Here is a 24,212-nt window from a genome sequence, read left to right as displayed (position 1 = left end):
GGATTACCCCCACATATGGGGTATCAGCATACTCAGGACAAATTGTACAACAAATTTTGGGGTCTATTTTCTCCTGTTACCCTTGGTAAAATAAAACAAATTGGATCTGAAATACATTTTGTGTGAAAAAAAGTTAAATGTTCATTTTTATTTAAACATTCCAAAAATTCCTGTGAAACACCTGAAGGGTTAATAAACTTCTTGAAAGTGGTTTTGAGTACCTTGAGGGGTGCAGTTTTTAGAATGGTGTCACACTTGGGTATTTTCTATCATATAGACCCCTCAAAATGACTTCAAATGAGATGTGGTCCCTAAAAAAAAATGGTGTTGTAAAAATGAGAAATTGCTGGTCAACTTTTAACCCTTATAACTCCGTCACAAAAAAAAATTTTGGTTCCAAAATTGTGCTGATGTAAAGTAGACATGTGGTAAATGTTACTTATTAAGTATTTTGCGTGACATATGTCTGTGATTTAAGGGCATAAAAATTAAAAGTTGGAAAATTGCGAAATTTTCAAAATTTTCGCCAAATATTCGTTTTTTTCACAAATAAACGCAACTTATATCGAAGAAATTTTACCACTATCATGAAGTACGATATGTCACGAGAAAACAATGTCAGAATCGCCAAGATCCGTTGAAGCGTTCCAGAGTTATAACCTCATAAAGGGACAGTGGTCAGAATTGTAAAAATTGGCCCGGTCATTAACGTGCAAACCACCCTTGGGGGTGAAGGGGTTAATTGTTTTTAATACGGTCTTTTGTGTGGTGTTGTTTACCAATAAAAACTTTTTGTATTTTTGTAATATAACTACATTAACAGTTCCCATCACCAGATTACACATATTGCAAGCAGCTTTTGTTTTGGCCAAAAGATTTTTTAAGCCGCCACCATAACACGGTAGACACTTTTGGCCGGGCCCTACTCTAATGTCACCTACTAAATATTTGTTAAAATATGCAATACAATTTAGGAATATTTTTATTTATTTTTCAATTTTTAAAATGACCAATAATATCACATACAACGAACAAATACCGCTACACCATGTCCAGACCACATATTACCACCACAGTGATCGAATAATATCACATACAAGGAATAAATACCACCGCTCCATGATCAGACACCATATTACCACCAGTGACCGAATAATATCACATACAAGGAACAAATACCACCGCACCATGTACAGACCACATATTACCACCACTTGGTGACCAAATAGCACATACAAGGAACAAATACCGCTACACCATGTCCAGACCACATATTACCACCAGAGTGATCAAATAATATCAAATACAGGGAACAAATACCACTGCACCATGACCAGACCACACATTACCACCAAAAAGTGACCAAATAGCACATACAAGGAACAAATACCGCTACACCATGTCCAGACCACATATTACCACCAGAGTGATCAAATAATATCAAATACAGGGAACAAATACCACCGCACCATGACCAGACCACACATTACCACCAAAAAGTGACCAAATAGCACATACAAGGAACAAATACCGCTACACCATGTCCAGACCACATATTACCACCAGAGTGATCAAATAGCACATACAAGGGACAAATACCGAAACACCATGTCCAGTCCACATATTACCACCAAATAGTGACTGAATACTACAATACTGATCAGTAATAAAAAGAAAATACAATACTATCACCATAAGTGCCATTATACACAGGAGATCTGTACTTAGTATGCAGTGTCTGTGTACAGGTAATACAGTGATCACTGGTGACATTATACACAGGAGCTCTGTATATATTATACATTGTATAGGTAACACACTGACTCACCAGTGACATCTCTAGGTGAAGTCCTTCATCTTTCATCCAGCACAGACCGCCATCACTTCTTCCAGCCAGGGCTCGCCTCTGCAGAAAATAACAGTTATCTCGAGCTCCGCTTGCAGAACACATTAATTAATTTTTCCCAACTTCTACATTACACCACATAAAGAAAAAAAGGCGACATAGTATCACACTACACAGTAACAGGACCGCCCCCCCATTTAAAACATTACACTCAAAAAATAAAATAAATACATCACTGCAGTAATAATATCCCTTAATTAGCCCCTATCGTAATAATATTCCCCATCCTAGCCCCCTGTGTGTCTCATTAATGGCTTCAGCCATATGTTCTCCCATCCTGCCCTCATAAGTATCCATTCTACCCCATATGATCTCCCCATCCTGCCCCATCTGTCTCCATTGTATCCATCCTGCCTCATGATCCTGCCCCATCTGTCTCCAATCCTGCCCCCAGTGTCTCCAATCATGCCCCCATGTCTTTCATCCTGCCCTATGTCTCCAATCATGCCCCGTATCTCCATTCTGCCCCGTGTCTCCATTCTGCCCGATCTGTCTCCAATCCTGCCCCATCTGTCTCCAATCCTGCCCCATATGTCTCCAATCCTGCCCCCAGTGTCTCCAGTCATGCCCCCAGTGTCTTGAGTCATGTCCCCAGTGTCTCCATTCATGCCCCATGTCTCCAATCATGCCCCGTATCTCGCATTCTGCCCCATGTCCGCCATTTTGCACCCCTATCCACCATTCTGCCCTCATGTCCAGCATTCTGCCCCCATGTCCAGCATTTTGCCCCATGTCCACCATTCTGCCCCATGTCCACCATTCTGCCCCCATGTCCAGCATTCTGCCCCATGTCCAGCATTCTGCCCCCATGTCCAGCATTCTGCCCCATGTCCACCATTCTGCCCCGTCCACCATTCTGCCATGTCCAGCATTCTGCCCCCATGTCCAGAATTCTGCCCCATGTCCAGCATTCTGTCCCCATGTCCAGCATTCTGCCCCATGTCCAGCATTCTGCCCCATGTCCACCATTCTGCCCCATGTTCTGCATTCTGCCCCCATGTCCAGCATTCTGCCCCCATGTCCAGCATTCTGCCCCATGTCCAGCATTCTGCCCCATGTCCAGCATTCTGCCCCCATGTCCAGCATTCTGTCCCAATGTCCACCATTCTGCCCCCCTGTCCTCCATTCTGCCCCATGTCCACCATTCTGCCTCATGTCCAGCATTCTGCCCCATGTCTACCATTCTGCCCCATGTCCAGCATTCTGCACCCATGTCCAGCATTCTGCACCCATGTCCAGTATTCTGTCCCCATGTCCAGCATTCTGCCCCATATCCAGCATTCTGCCCCCATGTCCAGCATTCTGTCCCCATGTCCAGCATTCTGTTCCATGTCCAGCATTCTGCCCCCATGTCCAGCATTCTGTCCCCATGTCCAGCATTCTGCCCCATGTCCACCATTCTGCCCCCATGTCCAGCATTCTGTCCCCATGTCCAGCATTCTGCCCCAAGTCCACCATTCTGCCTCATGTCCAGCATTCTGCCCATGTCCAGCATTCTGCCCCATGTCCAGCATTCTGCCCCCATTTCCAGCATTCTGCCCCATGTCCAGCATTCTGCCCCCATGTCCAGCATTCTGTCCCATGTCCAGCATTCTGCCATGTCCAGCATTCTGTCCCCATGTCCAGCATTCTGCCCCATGGCCACCCTTCTGCCTCATGTCCAGCATTCTGCCCCATGTCAACCATTCTACCCCATGTCCAGCATTCTGCCCCCGTGTGCAGCATTCTGCCCTCATGTCCAGCATTCCGCCCCCATGTCCACCATTCTGTCCCCATGTCCAGCTTTCTGCCACCGTGTCCAGCATTCAGTCCACATATCCAGCATTCTGCCCCCATGTTCAGCATTCTGTCCCCATGTCCAGCATTCTGCCCCATGTCCAGCATTCTGCCCCCATGTCCAGCATTCTGTCCCCATGTGCAGCATTCTGCCCCATGTCCACCATTCTGCCCCCATGTCCAGCATTCTGCCCCTGTCAGGACTCTGAACATTTTTTATTACCTTTTTGTGCATTACTGCCCTTTTCCAAGATGGCGTCTTTGGTCTCATGTGTCTTCCTGCTATAAAACTCCACCCCAGCCTTCAGTCTGTGCTAGAGTATTCTGCCTTGCATCCAGCTCCTGACCTCTGGTGACTCCCTGGCTATACACCTGCTCCTGTGAACCTGTGGGGTTATCCTGCTACTCTGCTCTGAGTTCCTGCTGCATACACCAGTTCCAGTAATCCTCCTTCCTCTGGTGCTCGTATTTACTTCCATCTGCATTTGCTGGACATGTAAGCGTTTGCTGCTCTGCAAGAACCTGAGACTATTAACCAGGCCTCCCTGGTTGAGCTAAGATATTATTTGAACTGCCTTATAAGCATATCTATCTGTGTTTTGGACTAAGACAAGGATTTATTCGTGTCAAGTATCCTCAAGAATAACTGTGCTTCATAGACTTTCTGCGTGATTGCATTTTCCTCTGAAGATTCCTATAGACTGCTGAGCTGCATTTGATATTTGCACCAAGTGTTGTGGACTTGAGTTTCTCTCTGCACCTGTTTGAATCACCGTGTGATAATATAGACTTTACCACTTATAAAACTGTGTCCTGTAGTTGTCTTGTTCCATGCAAAGAGTCTCCTGAGTTATCCCCTATAATTATTACAGCCCCCATGTCCAGCATTCTGCCATCTCCAGCATTCTGCCCCCGTGTCCAGCATTCTGTCCCCATGTCTCACAGTCTGCCCCGGGCCCCCCGGATCGCCGCTCTCAATAAAAAAAAATAAAAAATTCTTCTCACCAGGCCGCGCTCCTGTGGCGGGCGAAGCTCCCTCCATGCAGCTGAAGCGCGCACTCGCCAGCGACTGACAATGACGTCAGACGCCGGAGACGTGCTGCGGCTGATGTCAGCTGACAGCCTCCGATTGGCTGGCAGCTGTTAACTATTGACGTCAGTAGCGTAAAAACTGCCGCAACGCCGCTAAGGGCCCGGTGAGCAGATGAGACAGGGCCCGATGCGGCCCCCTCTGCCCACTGGGTCCCATACGCCAGTCAGGGCAGTAATGCCCTGATGGCAGCCCTGCTAGAGGGGCCATGGTTTCCTCCAGATGACTGTATGAGCAACCTGGTGTACTAGCAAGTGCACCAACACAGTGTGTATTAATGTACTAGTGTGATAGGAGCAGGTCACTTTTTTCAAAAAGATACTACATTCCATGTTAGCCACAAGGCCAAGAAATGATACACACTACAGAAACAATCCCTGAAAGCTTAGCATTTTCCAGGCCATGATGCCCCTCCGGGGGAAAGGACCCTGTCGGTAACATTAGGGACACATCACACATGACAGATAGTGTCCATATTGTATAATGGCTAGATAATCCTCCAGATCACAGATATCTCATCAGCATATATCACTTCAACCAGCCAATGGTAAACAGCCTGAACCTGTAGCTCCTCCTACACGATTTATGTATCACAAGATCACATTTTGTCACAGATGTGAACGAACAGTTAAGATAATCCGCAACCTTCAACTTAATTAGAAAAAATTCAGTTGGAAAAAAACCCTTCATGACCTTGCCGTTTTTTGCAATTCTGACCAGTGTCCCTTTATGAGGTAATAACTCAGGAACGCTTCAACGGATCCTAGCGATTCTGAGACTGTTTTTTCGTGACATATTGGGCTTCATGTTAGTGGTAAATTTAGGTCGATAATTTCTGAGTTTATTTGTGAAAAAAACGGAAATTTGGCAAAAATTTTGAAAATTTCGCAATTTTCACATTTTGAATTTTTATTCTGTTAAACCAGAGAGTTATGTGACACAAAATAGTTAATAAATAACGTTTCCCACATGTCTACTTTACATCAGCACAATTTTGGAAACAATTTTTTTTTTTGCTAGGAAGTTATAAGGGTTAAAATTTGACCAGTGATTTCTCATTTTTACAACAAAATTTACAAAACCATTTTTTTTAAGGACCACCTCACATTTGAAGTCATTTTGAGGGTTCTATATGGCTGAAAATACCCAAAAGTGACACCATTCTAAAAACTGCACCCCTCAAGGTGCTCAAAACCACATTCAAGAAGTTTATTAACCCTTCAGGTGTTTCACAGCAGCAGAAGCAACATGGAAGGAAAAAATGAACATTTAACTTTTTAGTCACAAAAATGATCTTTTAGCAACAATTTTTTTATATTCCCAGCGGTAAAAGGAGAAACTGGACCACGGACGTTGTTGTCCAATTTGTCCTGAGTACGCTGATACCTCATATGTGGGGGTAAACCACTGTTTGGGCGCACGGCAGGGCTCGGAAGGGAAGGAGCGCCATTTGACTTTTTGAATGAAAAATTGGCTCCAATCTTTAGCGGACACCATGTCACGTTTGGAGAGCCCCCGTGTGCCTAAACATTGGAGCTCCCCCACAAGTGACCCCATTTTGGAAACTAGACCCCCCAAGGAACTTATCTAGAAGCATAGTGAGCACTTTAAACCCCCAGGTGCTTCACAAATTGATCCGTAAAAATGAAAAAGTACTTTTTTTTCACAAAAAAATTATTTTTGCCTCAATTTTTTCATTTTCACATGGGCAACAGGATAAAATGGATCCTAAATTTTGTTGGGCAATTTCTCCTGAGTACACCAATACCTCACATGTGGGGGTAAACCACTGTTTGGGCACATGGTAAGGCTCGGAAGGGAAGGAGCGCCATTTGACTTTTTGAATGAAAAATTATCTCCATCGTTAGCGGACACCATGTCGCGTTTGGAAAGCCCCTGTGTGCCTAAACATTGGAGCTCCTCCACAAGTGACCCCATTTTGGAAACTAGACCCCCCAAGGAACTCATCTAGAGGCATAGTGAGCACTTTAAACCCCCAGGTGCTTCACAAATTGATCCGCAAAAATGAAAAAGTACTTTTTTTTCACACAAAATTTCTTTTAGCCTCAATTCTTTCATTTTCACATGGGCAACAGGATAAAATGGATCCTAAAATTTGTTGGGCAATTTCTCCTGAGTATGCCGATACCTCATATGTGGGGGTAAACCACTGTTTGGGTGCACGGCAAGGCTCGGAAGGGGAGGCGTGCCATTTGACTCTTTGAATGGAAAATTAGCTCCAATCGTTAGCGGACACCATGTCGCGTTTGGAGAGCCCCTGTGTGCCTAAACATTGGAGCTCCCCTACAAGTGACCCCATTTTGGAAACTAGACCCCCCAAGGAACTTATCTAGATGCATAGTGAGCACTTATAACCCCCAGGTGCTTCACAGAAGTTTATAACGCAGAGCCGTGAAAATAAAAAAATAATTTTTCTTTCCTCAAAAATGATTTTTAGCCCAGAATTTTTTATTTTCCCAAGGGTAATAGGAGAAATTGGATCCCAAATGTTGTTTTCCAGTTTGTCCTGAGTACGATGATACCCCATATGTGGGGGTAAACCACTGTTTGGGCGCACGGCAGGGCATTTGGCATTTTGAATGGAAAATTAGCTCCAATCATTAGCGGACACCATGTCGTGTTTGGAGAGCCCCTGTGTGCCTAAACATTGGAGCTCCCGCACAAGTGACCCCATTTTGGAAACTAGACCTCCCAAGGAACTGATCTAGATGTGTGGTGAGCACTTTGAACCCCCAAGTGCTTCACAGAAGTTTATAACGCAGAGCCGTGAAAATAAAAAATGTGTTTCCTTTCCTCAAAAATATTTTTTTAGCCCAGAATTTTTTTCTTTTTGCAAGAGTAACAGGAGAAATTGGACCCCAAAAGTTGTTGTCCAGTTTCTCCTGAGTACGCTGATACCCCATATGTGGGGGTAAACCACTGTTTTGGCACACGTCGGGGTTCGGAAGGGAAGTAGTGACGTTTTGAAATGCAGACTTTGATGGAATGCTCTGCGGGCATCAGGTTGCGTTTGCAGAGCCCCTGATGTGCCTAAACAGCAGGAACTCCCTACAAGTGACTCCATTTTGGAAACTAGACCCCCAAGGGAACTTATCTAGATGTGTGGTGAGCACTTTGAACCCCCAAGTGCTTCACAGAAGTTTATAACGCAAGCCGTGAAAATAAAAAATGTGTTTCCTTTCCTCAAAAATATTTTTTTAGCCCAGAATTTTTTTATTTTTGCAAGAGTAACAGGAGAAATTGGACCCCAAAAGTTGTTGTCCAGTTTCTCCTGAGTACGCTGATACCCCATATGTGGGGGTAAACCACTGTTTTGGCACACGTCGGGGTTCGGAAGGGAAGTAGTGACGTTTTGAAATGCAGACTTTGATGGAATGCTCTGCGGGCATCAGGTTGCGTTTGCAGAGCCCCTGATGTGCCTAAACAGTAGGAACTCCCCACAAGTGACTCCATTTTGGAAACTAGACCCCCAAGGGAACTTATCTAGATGTGTGGTGAGCACTTTGAACCCGCAAGTGCTTCACAGAAGTTTACAACGCAGAGCCGTGAACATAAAAAATCATTTTTCTTTCCTCAAAAAAGATGTTTTAGCAAGCAATTTTTTATTTTCACAAGGGTAACAGGAGAATTTGGACCCCAATATTTGTTGCCCAGTTTGTTGTGAGTACGCTGATACCCCAAATGTGGGGGTAAACCACTGTTTGGGCGCACGTCGGGGCTTGGAAGGGCGGGAGCACCATTTGACTTTTTGAACGCAAGATTGGCTGGAATCAATGGTGGCGCCATGTTGCGTTTGGAGACCCCTGATGTGCCTAAACAGTGGAAACCCCTCAATTCTAACTTCAACACTAACCCCAACACACCCCTAATCCTAATCCCAACTGTAGCCATAACCCTAATCACAACCCTAACCCCAACACACCCCTAACCACAACCCTAACCGCAACACACCCGTAACCCTAATTCCAACCCTAATCCTAACCCTAATCCCAACCGTAACCCTAATCCCAACCCTAACCACAACTGTAACACACCCCTAACCCTATCCGTAACCCTAACCACAAGCCTAATCTTAACCCTATTTCAAACCCTAGCCCTAATTCCAACCCTAACTCTAATTCCAACCCTAACCCTAAGGCTATGTGCCCACGTTGCGGATTCGTGTGAGATTTTTCCGCACGATTTTTGAAAAATCTGCAGGTGAAAGGCACTGCGTTTTACCTGCGGATTTACAGCAGATTTCCAGTGTTTTTTTTGTGCGGATTTCACCTGCGGATTCCTATTGAGGAACAGGTGTAAAACGCTGCGGAATCCGCACAAAGAATTGACATGCTGCGGAAAATACAACGCAGCGTTTCTGCACGGAATTTTTCGCACCATGGGCACAGCGGATTTGGTTTTCCTTAGGTGTACATGGTACTGTAAACCTGATGGAAAACTGCTTCGAATTCGCAGCGGCCAATCCGCTACGGATCCGCGGCCAATCCGCTGCGGATCCGCTGCCAATCCGCTGCGGATCCGCGGCCAATCCGCTACCGATCCACTGCGGATCCGCGGCCAATCCGCTGCGGATCCGCTGCCAATCCGCTGCGGATCCGCGGCCGATCCGCTGCGGATCCGCGGCCGATCCGCTGCCGATCCGCTGCGGATCCGCTGCCGATCCGCTGCGGATCCGCTGCCGATCCGCTGCCGATCCGCGGCGATCCGCTGCGGATCCGCTGCCGATCCGCTGCGGATCCGCTGCCGATCCGCTGCGGATCCGCGGCCGATCCGCTGCGGATCCGCGGCCGATCCGCTGCGGATCCGCGGCCGATCCGCTCTGTGTGCACATGCCATAACCCTACCCCTAACCCTACCCGTAACCCTAACCCTACCCCTAACCCTACCCCTAGTTCTAACCCTAGTTCTAACCCTAACCCTAGTGGAAAAAAAAAAAAAAAATTCTTTATTTTATTATTGTCCCTATGGGGGTGATAAAGGGGGGGGGGGGTTATTTATTATTTTTTTTATTTTGATCGCTGTGATAGAACCTACCACAGCGATCAAAATGTACTTGTAAGGAATCTGCCGACTGGCAGATTCGGCGGGCGCACTGAGCATGCGCCCGCCATTTTCCAAGATGGCGGCGCCCAGCGAGGAGACGGCCGGACACCGGGAGGATCGGTAAGTATGAAGGGGTGGATCGGAGCACAGGGGGGGGTGATCGGAGCACAGGGGGGGGGGGATCCTGAGCAAGGAGGGAGCGGACAGGAGGACGGGGGAGCCGGCAGGCGGACGGAGGGGACCGGAGGACTAACGGAGGGCTGGGGGGGCGATCGGTGGGTGTGGGGGGGGTGACTTCAGGTTTTCCAGCCATGGCCGATGATATTGCAGCATCGGCCATGGCTGGATTGTAATATTTCACCTGTTTTTTAGGTGAAATATTACAAATCGCTCTGATTGGCAGTTTCACTTTCAACAGCCAATCAGAGCGATCGTAGCCACGGGGGGGGGTGAAGCCACCCCCCCTGGGCTGAAGCACCACTCCCCCTGTCTCTGCAGATCGGGTAAAATGGGAGTTAACCCCTTCACCCGATCTGCAGGGACGCGATCCCTCCATGACGCATACGCTGCGTCAAAGGTCGTGAAGGGGTTAATTAGAAAAAATTCAGTTGGAAAAAAAAATACAGAGGTTTTAATATTATAAAGGGTATTGAGTTGTCTTCTTTCTCCCCAGCTAAAAAATATTAAAGGGAATCTGTCACCCCCCCCCTTAGCTCAACCCTAATGCTAAGCCCAACACTAACTCTATTGGCAAAGAATGAAAGAAACTGAAATTATAAAATAAAAAAAATTTATCTGTTTAAGGCTTCTTTTACACTTGCCGTGATTTTGCAGCCCCAATAGATTTCTATGGGGCAGCAAAAACGGGCCACATAAATTTGTCGGAGCGCCGTATTTACAGCAGTGAAAAAATATCGAGCCTGCTTGATATTATTCATGGCTTATGGACACAGCCCCCATTGAAAATCAATGGGGCCGCAAAAAACTACGGAAGTTTGTTTTTGCGGTGCACCGTCAAGAACGTATTTGCGCATCGCTGTTTTTTTACCCTACTATTCTAACAGAAAAACAGCGACCCGCAAGATTTTTGTGATTGCTATCAGTTGATCAAGGACTGGAAAATCCAGCCCTGCTTGTGTTCTCCAGACTCTCAGTCATCCCCGGTAACAGAAAACTGAGAGATTTTTAGATTCTGGGGGACGCATTTCCTGAGAGAATGAAGTAATAAGGCCCCTTAAAGACCACTATGCAAATCAGCAATCATTAGAATGTTAAAGTCATGACAGACATAGCTCATCATGATGCAGGAACACTCATAACTTACTAAGTCCATCAGTCACCACTAGCAGTTATTCACATAACCCAACCACTCAGCTTGTGATCTCCCCCTCCACCTCCCTGTAACAGAGAAGGAGAACGATCATCACCAGCAATCAGCCCCTGCAATGAAGCAGAACTGAGAGCTCACTTCACGCTCAGGAGAGATCACTACAGCTCCTCCTCGTGGTTGGGAAGTTTGGACACTTTAGAGCACATTTCTCAAGTTACACACTATAGAAATGATCCCTGAAAGTATAGTCTTAACCTCTTCCTGGCCGTGATGCCCCTCCGGGGGATAGGACCCTGCGTGTAACATTATGGAGACATCACACAAGGTGACACGTGATGGCCCTGTGAGCCGTGATACATTGTGGGGGATCAGAGACCTGACTGCAGTGTAACTAGAAGCTTCTATACTTGTATACGAGCTGGAAACCATCACACCCATAATGCATCTGCTCTCTTACCTAAATTAGCATAAGTGAATTCAAGCAGCCAGTGGGAGACAAGCTCCCCCCTGTAGCTCCACCCATTCCCCTGCACTGGTCAGGTGACTGCCTGCACATGCCGCCCTTCCCCCGCCCACATTTCCAGCTCTCCGCTCCTCTGCATAGCACATAGGACATCGGTCAGGGTCAGTCAGGGGACATCGGTCAGGGTCAGTCAGGGGACATCGGTCAGGGTCGGTGACACAAACGCCTCCTGGTCATCATTTATTCCTGTGTTACCCGTATTATTCTGCACAGTCCTTGTCTTCAGGCAGCGACTGAGATCCAACAGCAAGAAAGCCCCCTGCCCGGACCCCATAGTGAGCCGCAGCTTCAGCATGGAGGACTGTCAGGGCATGGCCAGGCAGATGTGTCCGCTCAGGCTCCTGGAGACCTGACTATACTGAGAGCCGGGATTCCTCCAGCACTACTAGTCACACGGGGCATTCTGCAGCCTAGAGAAGGCAGGTACCAGCCGCTGTGGGGACAGACACAAGCTGCTGTCATTCAGAGTCCTGGGAAAGCTGGGTGACAAGTCGTCTGGATACATGGGGGATGTGTCACTACTTAACCCCTTAGTGACGGAGGCAAATTTTTTAAATCTGACCAGTGTCACTTTATGTGGCAATAACTCTGGGACGCTTCAACAAAGTCCAGTAATTTTGAGACTGTTTTTCCATGACACATTATACTTTATGATAATAGTAAATTTAGGCTATGTTTTGTGTTTATTTACAAAAATATCAGAAATTTGAGAAAAAATTTAAAAAATTAGCAATTTTCAAACTTTGAATGATTATCCCTTTAAGGTCTCATTTCCACTTGCGAGACATATGTCCAAGTCTCGCAGGTTAAAACCAAGCTCTGGCGCCGGCACTCCAGAGCGGAGCGTGCGGCTCCATGTATTGCTATGCGGCCGCACGCTCCGCTCTGGAGTGCCGACGGCAGAAGAGGGTTTTTACCTGTGAGACTCGGACATATGTCTCGCAAGTGGAAATGAGACCTAATCCAGATGGTCATACCACAGGAAAACATTAATAAATAACATTTCCCACATGTCGGCTTTACATCAGCACCATTTTCACCATTTTTTGACGTTTTCAGCGGTAGCATGTTTATTTGTATCCATCTTTTTGATAGCGTGTTATTCCACTTTTTGTTCGGTGGTAAGATGATAACTGATTGTTTTTTTGCCTTGTTTTTTATGGGGTTCACTAAAGGGGTTAACTAATGGTACAGTTTTATAGGTCGGGTTGATACGGACGCGGCAATACTAAATATGTCTACTTTTAATTATTTATTTTTATTTACATAAAGAAATGTATTAATTGGGAAAATATTTATTGTTTTTTCTTTATTTAGGAATTTTTAAAATAATATTTTTGCACATGCTAACAGGTTTTTTTTACACTGTCCCGGGGGGGGGGGGGGGACATCACTATATAAAGTCAGACTGCTGATCTGACACTTTGCACTGCACTATGTCAGATCAGCGATCTGACACGCAGTGAAGAAGGCTTGCTGGTGCCTGCTCTCAGGCACTGAGAAGCCTCCTCCCTGCAGGACCTGGAAGTACCCCGCCGCCATCTTGGAGCTGGGGGTCTGAAAGGAGAACCTCACATCGCGTTGTTCTGAGGGAAGCGCACAGGGAGCCCCCTCCCTGTTCGATGCTTCTCTATGCCTCTGCTGGCACCGGAATGCTGCGATCTTGTTTGATCGCAGTGTTCCGGGGGTTAACCCCTCTGTGACCTTAGACGTACTATCCCGTCGAGGTGACCTGGGCCTATCTGACCCTCGACGGGATAGTACGTCATAACCGATCGGCCGCGCTCACGGGGGGAGCGCGGCCGATCGCGGCCGGGTGTCAGCTGACTATCGCAGCTGACATCCGGCACTATGTGCCAGGAGCGGTCACGGACCGCCCCCGGCACATTAACCCCCGGCACACCGCGATCAAACATGATCGCGATGTGCCGGCGGTGCAGGGAAGCATCGCGCAGGGAGGGGGCTCCCTGCGGGCTTCCCTGAGCCCCCCGCAGCAACGCGATGTGATCGCGTTGCTGCGAGGGTCTTACCTCCCTCCCTGCCTGCTCCAGACCCGGATCCAAGATGGCCGCGGATCCGGGTCCTGCAGGGAGGGAGGTGGCTTCACAGAAGCCTGCTCAGAGCAGGCACTGTGAAGCAGCCTGCACTTCTCTCAGATCGGTGATCTGTCAGAGTGCTATGCAAACTGGCAGATCACCGATCTGTATTGTCCCCGCCTGGGGCAAAGTAAAAAAGTTAAAAAAAAATTTTCCAAATGTGTAAAAAAAAATAAAAAAAAATATTCCAAAATAATGAAAAAAAATATATATATTATTCCCATAAATACATTTCTTTACCTAAATAAAAAAAAAAAAACAATAAAAGTACACATATTTAGTATCGCCGCGTCCGTAACGACCCGACCTATAAAACTGGCCCACTAGTTAACCCCTTCAGTAAACACCGTAAGAAAAAAAAAAAAAAAACGAGGCAAAAAACAACACTTTATTATCATACCGCCGAACAAAAAGTGGAATAACACGCGATCAGAAAGACAGATATAAATAACCATGGTACCGCTGAAAGCGTCATCTTGTCCCACAAATAACGAGCCACCATACAGCATCATCAGCAAAAAAATAAAAAAGTTATAGTCCTGAGAATAAAGCGATGCAAAAATAATTATTTTTTCCATAAAATAGTTTTTATCGTATAAAAGCGCCAAAACATAAAAAAATAATATAAATGAGATATCGCTGTAATTGTACTGACCCGAAGAATAAAACTGCTTTATCAATTTTACCAAACGCGGAACAGTATAAACGCCTCCCCCAAAAGAAATTCATGAATAGCTGGTTTTTGGTCATTCTGCCTCACAAAAATCGGAATAAAAAGCGATCAAAAAATGTGACGTGCCCAAAAATGTTACCAATAAAAACGTCAACTCGTCCCGCAAAAAACAAGACCTCACATGACTCTGTGGACCAAAATATGGAAAATTTATAGCTCTCAAAATGTGGTAATGCAAAAAATATTTTTTGCAATAAAAAGCGTCTTTCAGTGTGTGACGGCTGCCAATCATAAAAATCCGCTAAAAAACTCGCTATAAAAGTAAATCAAACCCCCCTTCATCACCCCCTTAGTTAGGGAAAAATAAAAAAAATGTATTTATTTCCATTTTCCCATTAGGGCTAGGGTTAGGGCTAGGGTTGGGGCTAGGGTTAAGGCTACAGTTAGGGTTGGGGCTAAAGTTAGGGTTAGGGTTGGGGCTAAAGTTAAGGTTAGGGTTTAGATTACATTTACGGTTGGGAATAGGGTTGGGATTAGGGTTAGGGGTGTGTCAGGGTTAGAGGTGTGGTTAGGGTTACTGTTGGGACTAGGGTTAGGGGTGTGTTTGGATTAGGGTTTCAGTTATAATTGGGGGGTTTCCACTGTTTCGGCACATCAGGGGCTCTCCAAACGCGACATGGCGTCCGATCTCAATTCCAGCCAATTCTGCGTTGAAAAAGTAAAACAGTGCTCCTTCCCTTCCGAGCTCTCCCGTGTGCCCAAACGGGTTTACCCCAACATATGGGGTATCAGCGTACTCAGGACAAATAGGACAACAATCTTTGGGGTCCAATTTCCCCTGTTACCCCTGGGAAAATACAAAACTGGGGGCTAAAAAATAATTTGTGGGAAAAAAAAAGATTTTTTATTTTCACGGCTCTGCGTTATAAACTGTAGTGAAACACTTGGGGGTTCAAAGTTCTTACAACACATCTAGATAAGTTCCTTGGGGGGTCTAGTTTCCAAAATGGGGTCACTTGAGCGGGGCTTCTACTGTTTAGGTACATTAGGGGCTCTGCAAACGAAATGTGACGCCTGCAGACCATTCCATCTAAGTCTGCATTCCAAATGGCGCTCCTTCCCTTCCGAGCCCTCCCATGCATCCAAACGGTGGTTCCCCCCACATATGGGGTATCAGCGCACTCAGGACAAATTGGACAACAACTTTTGGGGTCCAATTTCTCCTGTTACCCTCGGGAAAATACAAAACTGGGGGCTGAAAAATAATTTTTGTGGGAAAAAATTTTTGTTTTATTTTTACGGCTCTGCATTATAAACTTCTGTGAAGCCCTTGGTGGGTCAAAGCGCTCACCACACATCTAGATAAGTTCCTTAGGGGGTCTACTTTCCAACATGGTGTCACTTGTGGGGGGTTTCTACTGTTTAGGTACATTAGGGGCTCTGCAAACGCAATGTGACGCCTGCAGACCATTCCATCTAAGTCTGCATTCCAAATGGTGCTCCTTCACTTCCGAGCCCTTCCATGCGTCCAAACGGTGGTTTCCCCCCACATATGGGGTATCAGCGCACTCAGGACAAATTGGACAACAACTTTTGGGGTCCAATTTCTCCTGTTACCCTCGGGAAAATACAAAACTGGGGGCTAAAAAATAATTTTTGTGGGAAAAAATTTTTGTTTTATTTTTATGTCTCTGCATTATAAACTTCTGTGAAGCCCTTGGTGGGTCAAAGCGTTCACCACACATCTAGATAAGTTCCTTAGGGGGTCCACTTTCCAACATGGTGTCACTTGTGGGGGTTTCTACTGTTTAGGTACATTAGGGGCTCTGCAAACGCAATGTGACGCCTGCAGACCATTCCATCTAAGTCTGCATTCCAAATGGCGCTCCTTCCTTTCCGAGCCCTCCCATGCGCCCAAACAGTGGTTCTCCCCACATATGGTATATCATCGCACTCAGGACAACTTGGACAACAGATTTTGGGGTCCAATTTCTCCTGCTACCCTCGGGAAAATACAAAACTGGGGGCTAAAAAAATAATTTTTGTGGGAAAAAATTTGTTTTATTTTTACGGCTCTGCATTATTAACTTCTGTGAAGCCCTTGGTGGGTCAAAGCGCTCAAAACACATCTAGATAAGTTCCTTAGGGGGTCTACTTTCCAAAATGGTGTCACTTGTGGGGGGTTTCAATGTTTAGGCACATCAGTGGCTCTCCAAACGCAACATGGCGTCCCATCTCAATTCCTGTCAATTTTGCATTGAAAAGTCAAACGGTGCTACTTCCCTTCCGAGCTCTCCCATGCGCCCAAACAGTGGTTTATCGCCACATATGGGGTATCAGCGTACTCAGGACAAATTGTACAACAACTTTTGGTGTCCAATTTCTTCTTTTACCCTTGGGAAAATAAAAAATTGGGGGCGAAAAATAATTTTTGTGAAAAAATATGATTTTTTATTTTTACGGTTCTGCATTATAAACTTCTGTGAAGTACTTGGTGGGTCAAAGTGCTCACCACACCTCTAGATAAGTTCCTTAGGGGTCTACTTTCCAAAATGGTGTCACTTGTGGGGGGTTTCAATGTTTAGGCACATCAGGGGCTCCCCAAACGCAACATGGCGTCCCATCTCAATTCCAGTCAATTTTGCATTGAAAAGTCAAACGGTGCTACTTCCCTTCCGAGGTCTCCCATGCGCCCAAACAGTGGTTTATCGCCACATATGGGGTATCAGCGTACTCAGGACAAATTGTACAACAACTTTTGGGGTCCAATTTCTTCTCTTACCCTTGGGAAAATAAAAAATTGGGGGCGAAAAATAATTTTTGTGAAAAAATATGATTTTTTATTTTTACGGTTCTGCATTATAAACTTCTGTGAAGTACTTGGTGGGTCAAAGTGCTCACCACACCTCTAGATAAGTTCCTTAGGGGGTCTACTTTCCAAAATGGTGTCACTTGTGGGGGGTTTCAATGTTTAGGCACATCAGGGGCTCCCCAAACGCAACATGGCGTCCCATCTCAATTCCAGTCAATTTTGCATTGAAAAGTCAAATGGCGCTCCTTCGCTTCCGAGCTCTGTCATGCGCCCAAACAGTGGTTTACCCCCACATATGGGGTATCGGCGTACTCAGGACAAATTGTACAACAACTTTTGGGGTCCATTTTCTCCTGTTACCCTTGGTAAAATAAAACAAATTGGAGCTGAAGTAAATTTTTGTGAAAAAAAGTTAAATGTTCATTTTTATTTAAACATTCCAAAAATTCCTGTGAAGCACCAGAAGGGTTAATAAACTTCTTGAATATGGTTTTGAGCACCTTGAGGGGTGCAGTTTTTAGAATGGTGTCACACATGGGTATTTTCTATCATATAGACCCCTCAAAATGACTTCAAATGAGATGTGGTCCCTAAAAAAAAATGGTGTTGTAAAAATGAGAAATTGCTGGTTAACTTTTAACCCTTATAACTCCCTAACAAAAAAAAATTTTGGTTCCAAAATTGTGCTGATGTAAAGTAGACATGTGGGAAATGTTACTTATTAAGTATTTTGTGTGACATATCTCTGTGATTTAAGGGCATAAAAATTCAAAGTTGGAAAATTGCAAAATTTTCAAAATTTTCGCCAAATTTCCATTTTTTTTGCAAATAAACGCAGGTAATATCAAAGAAATTTTACCACTATCATGAAGTACAATATGTCACGAGAAAACAATGTCAGAATCGCCAAGATCCGTTGAAGCGTTCCAGAGTTATAACCTCATAAAGGGACAGTGGTCAGAATTGTAAAAATTGGCCCGGTCATTAACGTGCAAACCACCCTTGGGGGTGAAGGGGTTAAAGTGCCGGGAGCGGTCCATGACCGCTCCTGGTACTTGGTGTTGGGCGTCAGCTGTGAGAATCAGCTGACATCCGGCCGCGATCGGTTGCACACCACCCGTGAGCGAGGCCGATGACGTACTATACCGCCAATGGTCATACGGGCCCAGGGCACATGGACGGGATTGTACGTTAAATGGTCAGAAAGGGGTTAAACTCATTTTGTTGGTTAATAATATCAGTGACCTCTCCCTTGAAAACTGGTAGTGGCACATCCTTCCTATGTATGGTGGACTTCTCCCATGTACAGTTCTTGCCAGCTCGGCTGCTCAGACTCCGGGTATGTGGTGTCATACAGACAGAAGACTGCTCTGTGTGCATGCTTACCTCCGGGTTTTCTGGTTTCCTCCCACACATAATGGTAGGGGATCTAGATTGTGAGCCCCAATGGGGACTGTGACATTTGTAGAGCTCTGTGGAATCAATAAATGAGTTAAATAAATAAATAAGTAAATACCAGCTGGCCTGGGCTGCTCAGCACTAAGTGCTCGTCCTTGTGAATAGTCAAACTAATTAGAATATGCAGCAACCTAACATTAAAACACTGATTTGTATGACTATGCTGGTGATTTAATATTGGGCTTGTAGGCTCTGTCACTAAGGGGTTAAACACATCCAATTGTGGAACTTATTGTTCTATTATCTTTTGATTAAAATATAAGGTTGTTCGTGGGAAAACCTCTTCAAGTTATGTTCACATGTCCAGTAGTCATTGTTTAGAACGGATCCAGCAACAATCGATTGACAAAAAAAAGTCGACTTTTTTGTACGCCTGAAAACAAAAAACTGATTTCAACTGGATCTGTTTTAACATTGAAGTCTATGAAAAACAGATCCATTAAATAGCCATCTGTTTTTCTCTGGGGGTTTTGTGACCCCCTTGTAACAGCTTACATATTGTGGTCGCGATTGACAGTGGTTTTTAAGGGGTTAATCGGCGCCGATCGGTCGTAAACCCTCCGGGGCTGACACTGCAGGGTGTCAGCTGTCACGTACCGCTAACACCCGTGGGAATTGCCACCGCTATACCCTATTTTCTCAGCTCCGTTAAAAAGCGTCGCTGACGAATAAGTACCCTTAATGACCACCGTCAAAAGGCGCATCGGCGGTTGTTAATTAAATAAAACACTACACACATTTTTCCCATATTTATTGTACAGCTAATCCATGCAACGCCATCGATCTCCTGCAAAAAAAATAAAAAATAATAAACCAACACAAATACTCCCTGGTCCGATGTAGTACATTTAATAACGTATCCCACGACGATCTCCCCTATAGAGCAGTCACATCAGGAGATGTGACCACTCTACAGGGCCTCCAGTGACACAATGGCTCCTGCAGTGTTAACGCTGAGGGTTCAATGGAGTTCAGGCTGTCACTTTACAGCACTGCTGTGTGAGAGTTTTCCCACGCAGTGGTTCCGCAAGTGACAGCGACCTCTGAAGGCGGAGTGCTCCAGTGCGGATACCTTCTGTCACTGTATCATCGGAGCCCCTGGAGAGCGGTCACATCTGCCGATCTGACAGCTGTCCACAGGAGATAGTCGTGGGACAGTCGTTATTAAATGGATTACGTCGGAACAGGGAGTATACTGTTGGTTTATTATTTTTTATAGGTGATCAGATCAAGGGTGTCGGGGATTAGCTGTATGGCGAGTATGTACTGTATATGTATATGTATGTACTGTATGTCTATATATATGTACTCTATGTGTATATGCGTGTATGTGGTTTGTTTGTTGTTTACACTTGAACACAGCAGCCGGATGATGGGACTACTCCTGTCCCATCATTGGCTAGCTGTCACTGTAGCAGGCATAGCCGGATGAGACTAGTAGTCCCATCAGACGATGCCTGCCTATATACAGACCCACACACACACATACACAGCCCCGCACACAAACACACACAGAAACACACAAACACCCGCACACAGACACGCACATCTTCTCCGCACACACACAGTTTCAGCCCACACACATAGTCTCCGCCCACACACTCTTCCTCCTCTCGATCTGCAGTGTTTCTCGCACCCACATATGCAGCAAAACCACAGATCTTCTTAAACCTGCGGTTTTGCTGCGGATTTGACTGAATCAATTGAAGTCAATGGGTGCAGAAATGCTGCAGATAAGCAAAAACAATTGACATGATGCAGAAAATAAAACGCTGCAAATCCACGCCTTTTATTCCGCAGCATGTGCACATCAATTGTCAATTTACCATTGACTACTATTGCTTGTGCACTACACTGTGGATTTAATGCAATTCTGCCTGTCCAAAAACACTGCGGAAACGCATCAAAATCCGAAACCTGTGCACATAGCCTTAGGGTATGTGCACACGTTGCGGTTTTTCATGCGTTTCCATGGCGTTTTTGGACACGCGAAATTGCCTCAAATCCGCAGTGCGTTGGGCACACAATGTTAATCAATGGGAAATTCAAAAACACAGTGTACATGCTGTGTAAAAAAAACGCGCGGATTCAAAGTGTTTTTTTCCGCAGCATGTCAATTCTTTGCGCGGATGTGCAGCGTTTCTACACCAATTGACTTCCATTGTTGTGAGGCTAATCCACAGCAAACCCGCAGATATAAAAAAGATCTGCGGTTTTGCTGCATATGTGGGTGCGAGAAACGCTGTGGCCCGGGAGGAGGGAAGTGTGTGGGCGGATACTGTGTGCGTGTCTGTGTGTGTGGGTCTGCGGGGCTGTGTGCGGGGTCGGCGGGGCTGTGCGGGGGTCTGCCAGGGCTGTGGGGGAGGTCTGCGGGCTGTCTGGGGGTCTGCAGGGGTCTGCAAACTGTCCGGGGGTCTGCCGGGGCTGTTCAGGGGTCTTCAGGCTGTCTGTGGTTCTGCGGGCCTGTGCGGGAGTCTGCCGGGGCTGTGCAGGGGGGGTCTACGGGGATGTCTGGGGGTCTGCGGGGCTGTGCGGGGGTCTGCCCAGGCTGTGCAGGGGTCTGCGGACTGTCCGGGGGTCTGTGGGGCTGTGTGGGGGTCTGCCTTGGCTGTCCGAGGCCTGTCTGGGTGTCTGCAAGGCTGTGCGGGGGCTGTGTGGGGGCTGCCGGGGCTGTGTCAGTGTGTGTGTGTGTGTGTGTGTGTGTGTGTGTGTGTGTGTGAGTGTGTGTGTGTGTGTGTGTGTGTGTGTGTGTGTGTGTGTGTGTGTGTGTGTGTGTGTGTGTGTGTGTGTGTGCAGGCATTGTCTGATGGGACTACAAGTCCCATCCGGCTATGACTGCTACAATGACAGTGATTGACACATTAGCCAATGATGGGACAACAGTAGTCCCATCATCCGGCTAATGTGTTGAATGTAAACAAAGCAAAACAAAAAAACACATACAGTACTCATACTCACCATCTACACCTAATAATAGTAAATACATCTTTATTTTTATATAGCGCTAATATATTCAGCAGCGCTTTACAGTTTGCACACATCATCACTGTCCCCGATGGGGCTCACAATCTAAATTCCCTATCAGTAGTCTTTGGAATTCCCCTAATCCCTGAAGACCATGCTCACCTGAAAAAAAATGAAATTAATAAACCACCAATATATAGTCCCTGTGTCCGACGTGATCCAACTAATACGATTGTCCCACGACGATCTCCCGTGGAGAGATGTCAAATCAGCTGATATAATGTAGCCCCAGAAAATGTAATACAGCCCCCCATAGAATATAATACAGCACCCCATAGAATGTAATACAGCCTCCCATAGAATGTAATACAGCACAGCCCCCCATAGAATGTAACGCAGCCAGCCCCCCACAGAATGTAATGCAGCCAGCCCCCATAGAATGTAATGCAACCCCCCATAGAATGTAATGCAGCACAGCCCCCACAGAATGTAATGCAGCCAGCCCCCATAGAATGTAATGCAGCCAGCCCCCATAGAATGTAATGCAGCCAGCCCCCATAGAATGTAATGCAGCCAGCCCCCATAGAATGTAATCCAGCCAGTCCCCATAGAATGTAATACAGCACAGCCCCCCATAGAATGTAATGCAGTCAGCCCCCATAGAATGTAATGCAGCCAACCCCCATAGAATGTAATACAGCCCCCCCAATAGCCCCACAATCCAGTTATCACTCATTGACATGTTTAAAAAAAAAAAAAAAAACAGTCTCCTCGCCTCTCCTCGTGCCCCGCGCTGCTCCCGGCTCTGGTCTCAGCGGCTGCAGTCTGCGCGCGCCCGACACACAGCAGGTACGAGATGATATGACATCATCGCGCACCCGCAGTGTCAGAGGCAGAGCGGGGAATGATGGGAGAGGGAGCGTCAGCGGACGCTCTCTCCTCCATCATTGCATGCAACTGTAACGGCGTCATAGAACGCCGGTATAGTTGAATGCGGCGGCGGCGCTGGCGGTGGGGGGGGGGTGTTGAGTGGCGCTGGGGGGGGAGTCGGCGCTGGCGAGCGGCCCACTACTGCCACCGGCCATTCTGGCATTTGCCAGAAGTGCCCGATGGCAAGTCCGGCCCTGGATATATCTATAGATATAAATATGGATATATCTATCTATAGATATATCTATCTATCTATCTAGATATATTTATAGTTAGCTATATCTATAGATAGATATATATAGAGATACATAGATATATCTATCCATATATCTAACTATCCATATATCTATCTACATCTATCCATAGATATATCTATCCATATTATTCCTATATCTATAGATATATGAATAGATCTAGCTATATATTGATCTATCTATAGACCTATCTATCTCATTCCTTCTATCTATCCCATATCTATCTAGCTATCTATCTATCTATAGATAGAAGGAATGAGATAGATAGATAGATAGATAGATAGATAGATAGATAGATAGATAGATAGATAGATAGAAGGAATGAGATAAATAGATGATAGATAGATAGATAGATAGATAGATATATAGAAGGAATGAGATAGATAGATAGATAGATAGATAGATAGATAGATAGATAGATAGATAGATAGATAGATAGATAGATAGATAGATAGATAGAAGGAATGAGATAGATCTATAGATTTAAAAAAAAACAAAAAAAAAACAGCACAGTTAAGAAGAAGGGTGCAGACGCCTCACAGGTACATACCAGTCCTAGCAAACACTTTTCCAAAAAAGTTGAGGCAGCACACCAAATCCAAAGTTATAAAGTGCTTTTTAATAGTTCATGTGGCGACGTTTCGATCTTGGGCACAGACCTTTCTCAGAAAAGGGTCTGTACCCAGGACCGAAACGTCACTTTATAACTTTGGATTTGGTGTGCTGCCTCAACTTTTTTGGAAAAAATAAAATAAAAAATAGATCTATAGATAGATAGATCTATACATAATCTATAGATGTTATTTATAGATCTGCCTATCTATCAATTATCTATCTGTGTGTAATGGAGTGTGGGTTGGACAAATGTAAAAGAGGAGGTTGGACAAGAAATTACAACACAAATCTTTTTTTGTTGTTGTTCGATAATAGATCTTTATGTTGCTTTAAAAAACCCATCACATGCGGGCAAAAAAATACACCAAGAAAGCACAGATTTTTACCAGTTTTTTCTGCCAAGAGATGCAGATTCAGTGCAGAAAAATCTGCAACATGTGCACAAACCCTTATTCTAACTTCACTACAATAATAAAAATATGTCCCAGCCACTCAGCTTGTGATCTCCCCCTCCACCTCCCTGTAACAGAGAAGGAGAACGATCATCACCAGCAATCAGCCCCTGCAATGAAGCAGAACTGAGAGCTCACTTCACGCTCAGGAGAGATCACTACAGCTCCTCCTCGTGGTTGGGAAGTTTGGACACTTTAGAGCACATTTCTCAAGTTACACACTATAGAAATGATCCCTGAAAGTATAGTCTTAACCTCTTCCTGGCCGT

At 45.5% G+C, this 24,212-nt stretch overlaps 1 protein-coding gene and 2 non-coding genes across 3 annotated transcripts in view; all 3 read right to left on the bottom strand.

Annotated features, from left to right (window-relative positions):
- Positions 1-24,212, bottom strand: part of TEX14 (testis expressed 14, intercellular bridge forming factor) — a 416,166-nt gene that overhangs the window by 350,691 nt on the left and 41,263 nt on the right. The window lies entirely within an intron of this gene.
- LOC143763223 (small nucleolar RNA U3) lies at positions 11,202-11,418 on the bottom strand. Its single transcript, XR_013212307.1, has one exon. It is a non-coding gene; the product is annotated as a small nucleolar RNA U3 (small nucleolar RNA).
- On the bottom strand, positions 23,979-24,195 carry LOC143763254 (small nucleolar RNA U3). The gene has a single exon (XR_013212335.1). It is a non-coding gene; the product is annotated as a small nucleolar RNA U3 (small nucleolar RNA).

Source organism: Ranitomeya variabilis, chromosome 3 (assembly GCF_051348905.1).
Source record: "Ranitomeya variabilis isolate aRanVar5 chromosome 3, aRanVar5.hap1, whole genome shotgun sequence".
NCBI classification, from domain to species: Eukaryota; Metazoa; Chordata; class Amphibia; order Anura; family Dendrobatidae; genus Ranitomeya; species Ranitomeya variabilis.
This window is presented reverse-complemented; position numbering and strand designations above follow the sequence as displayed.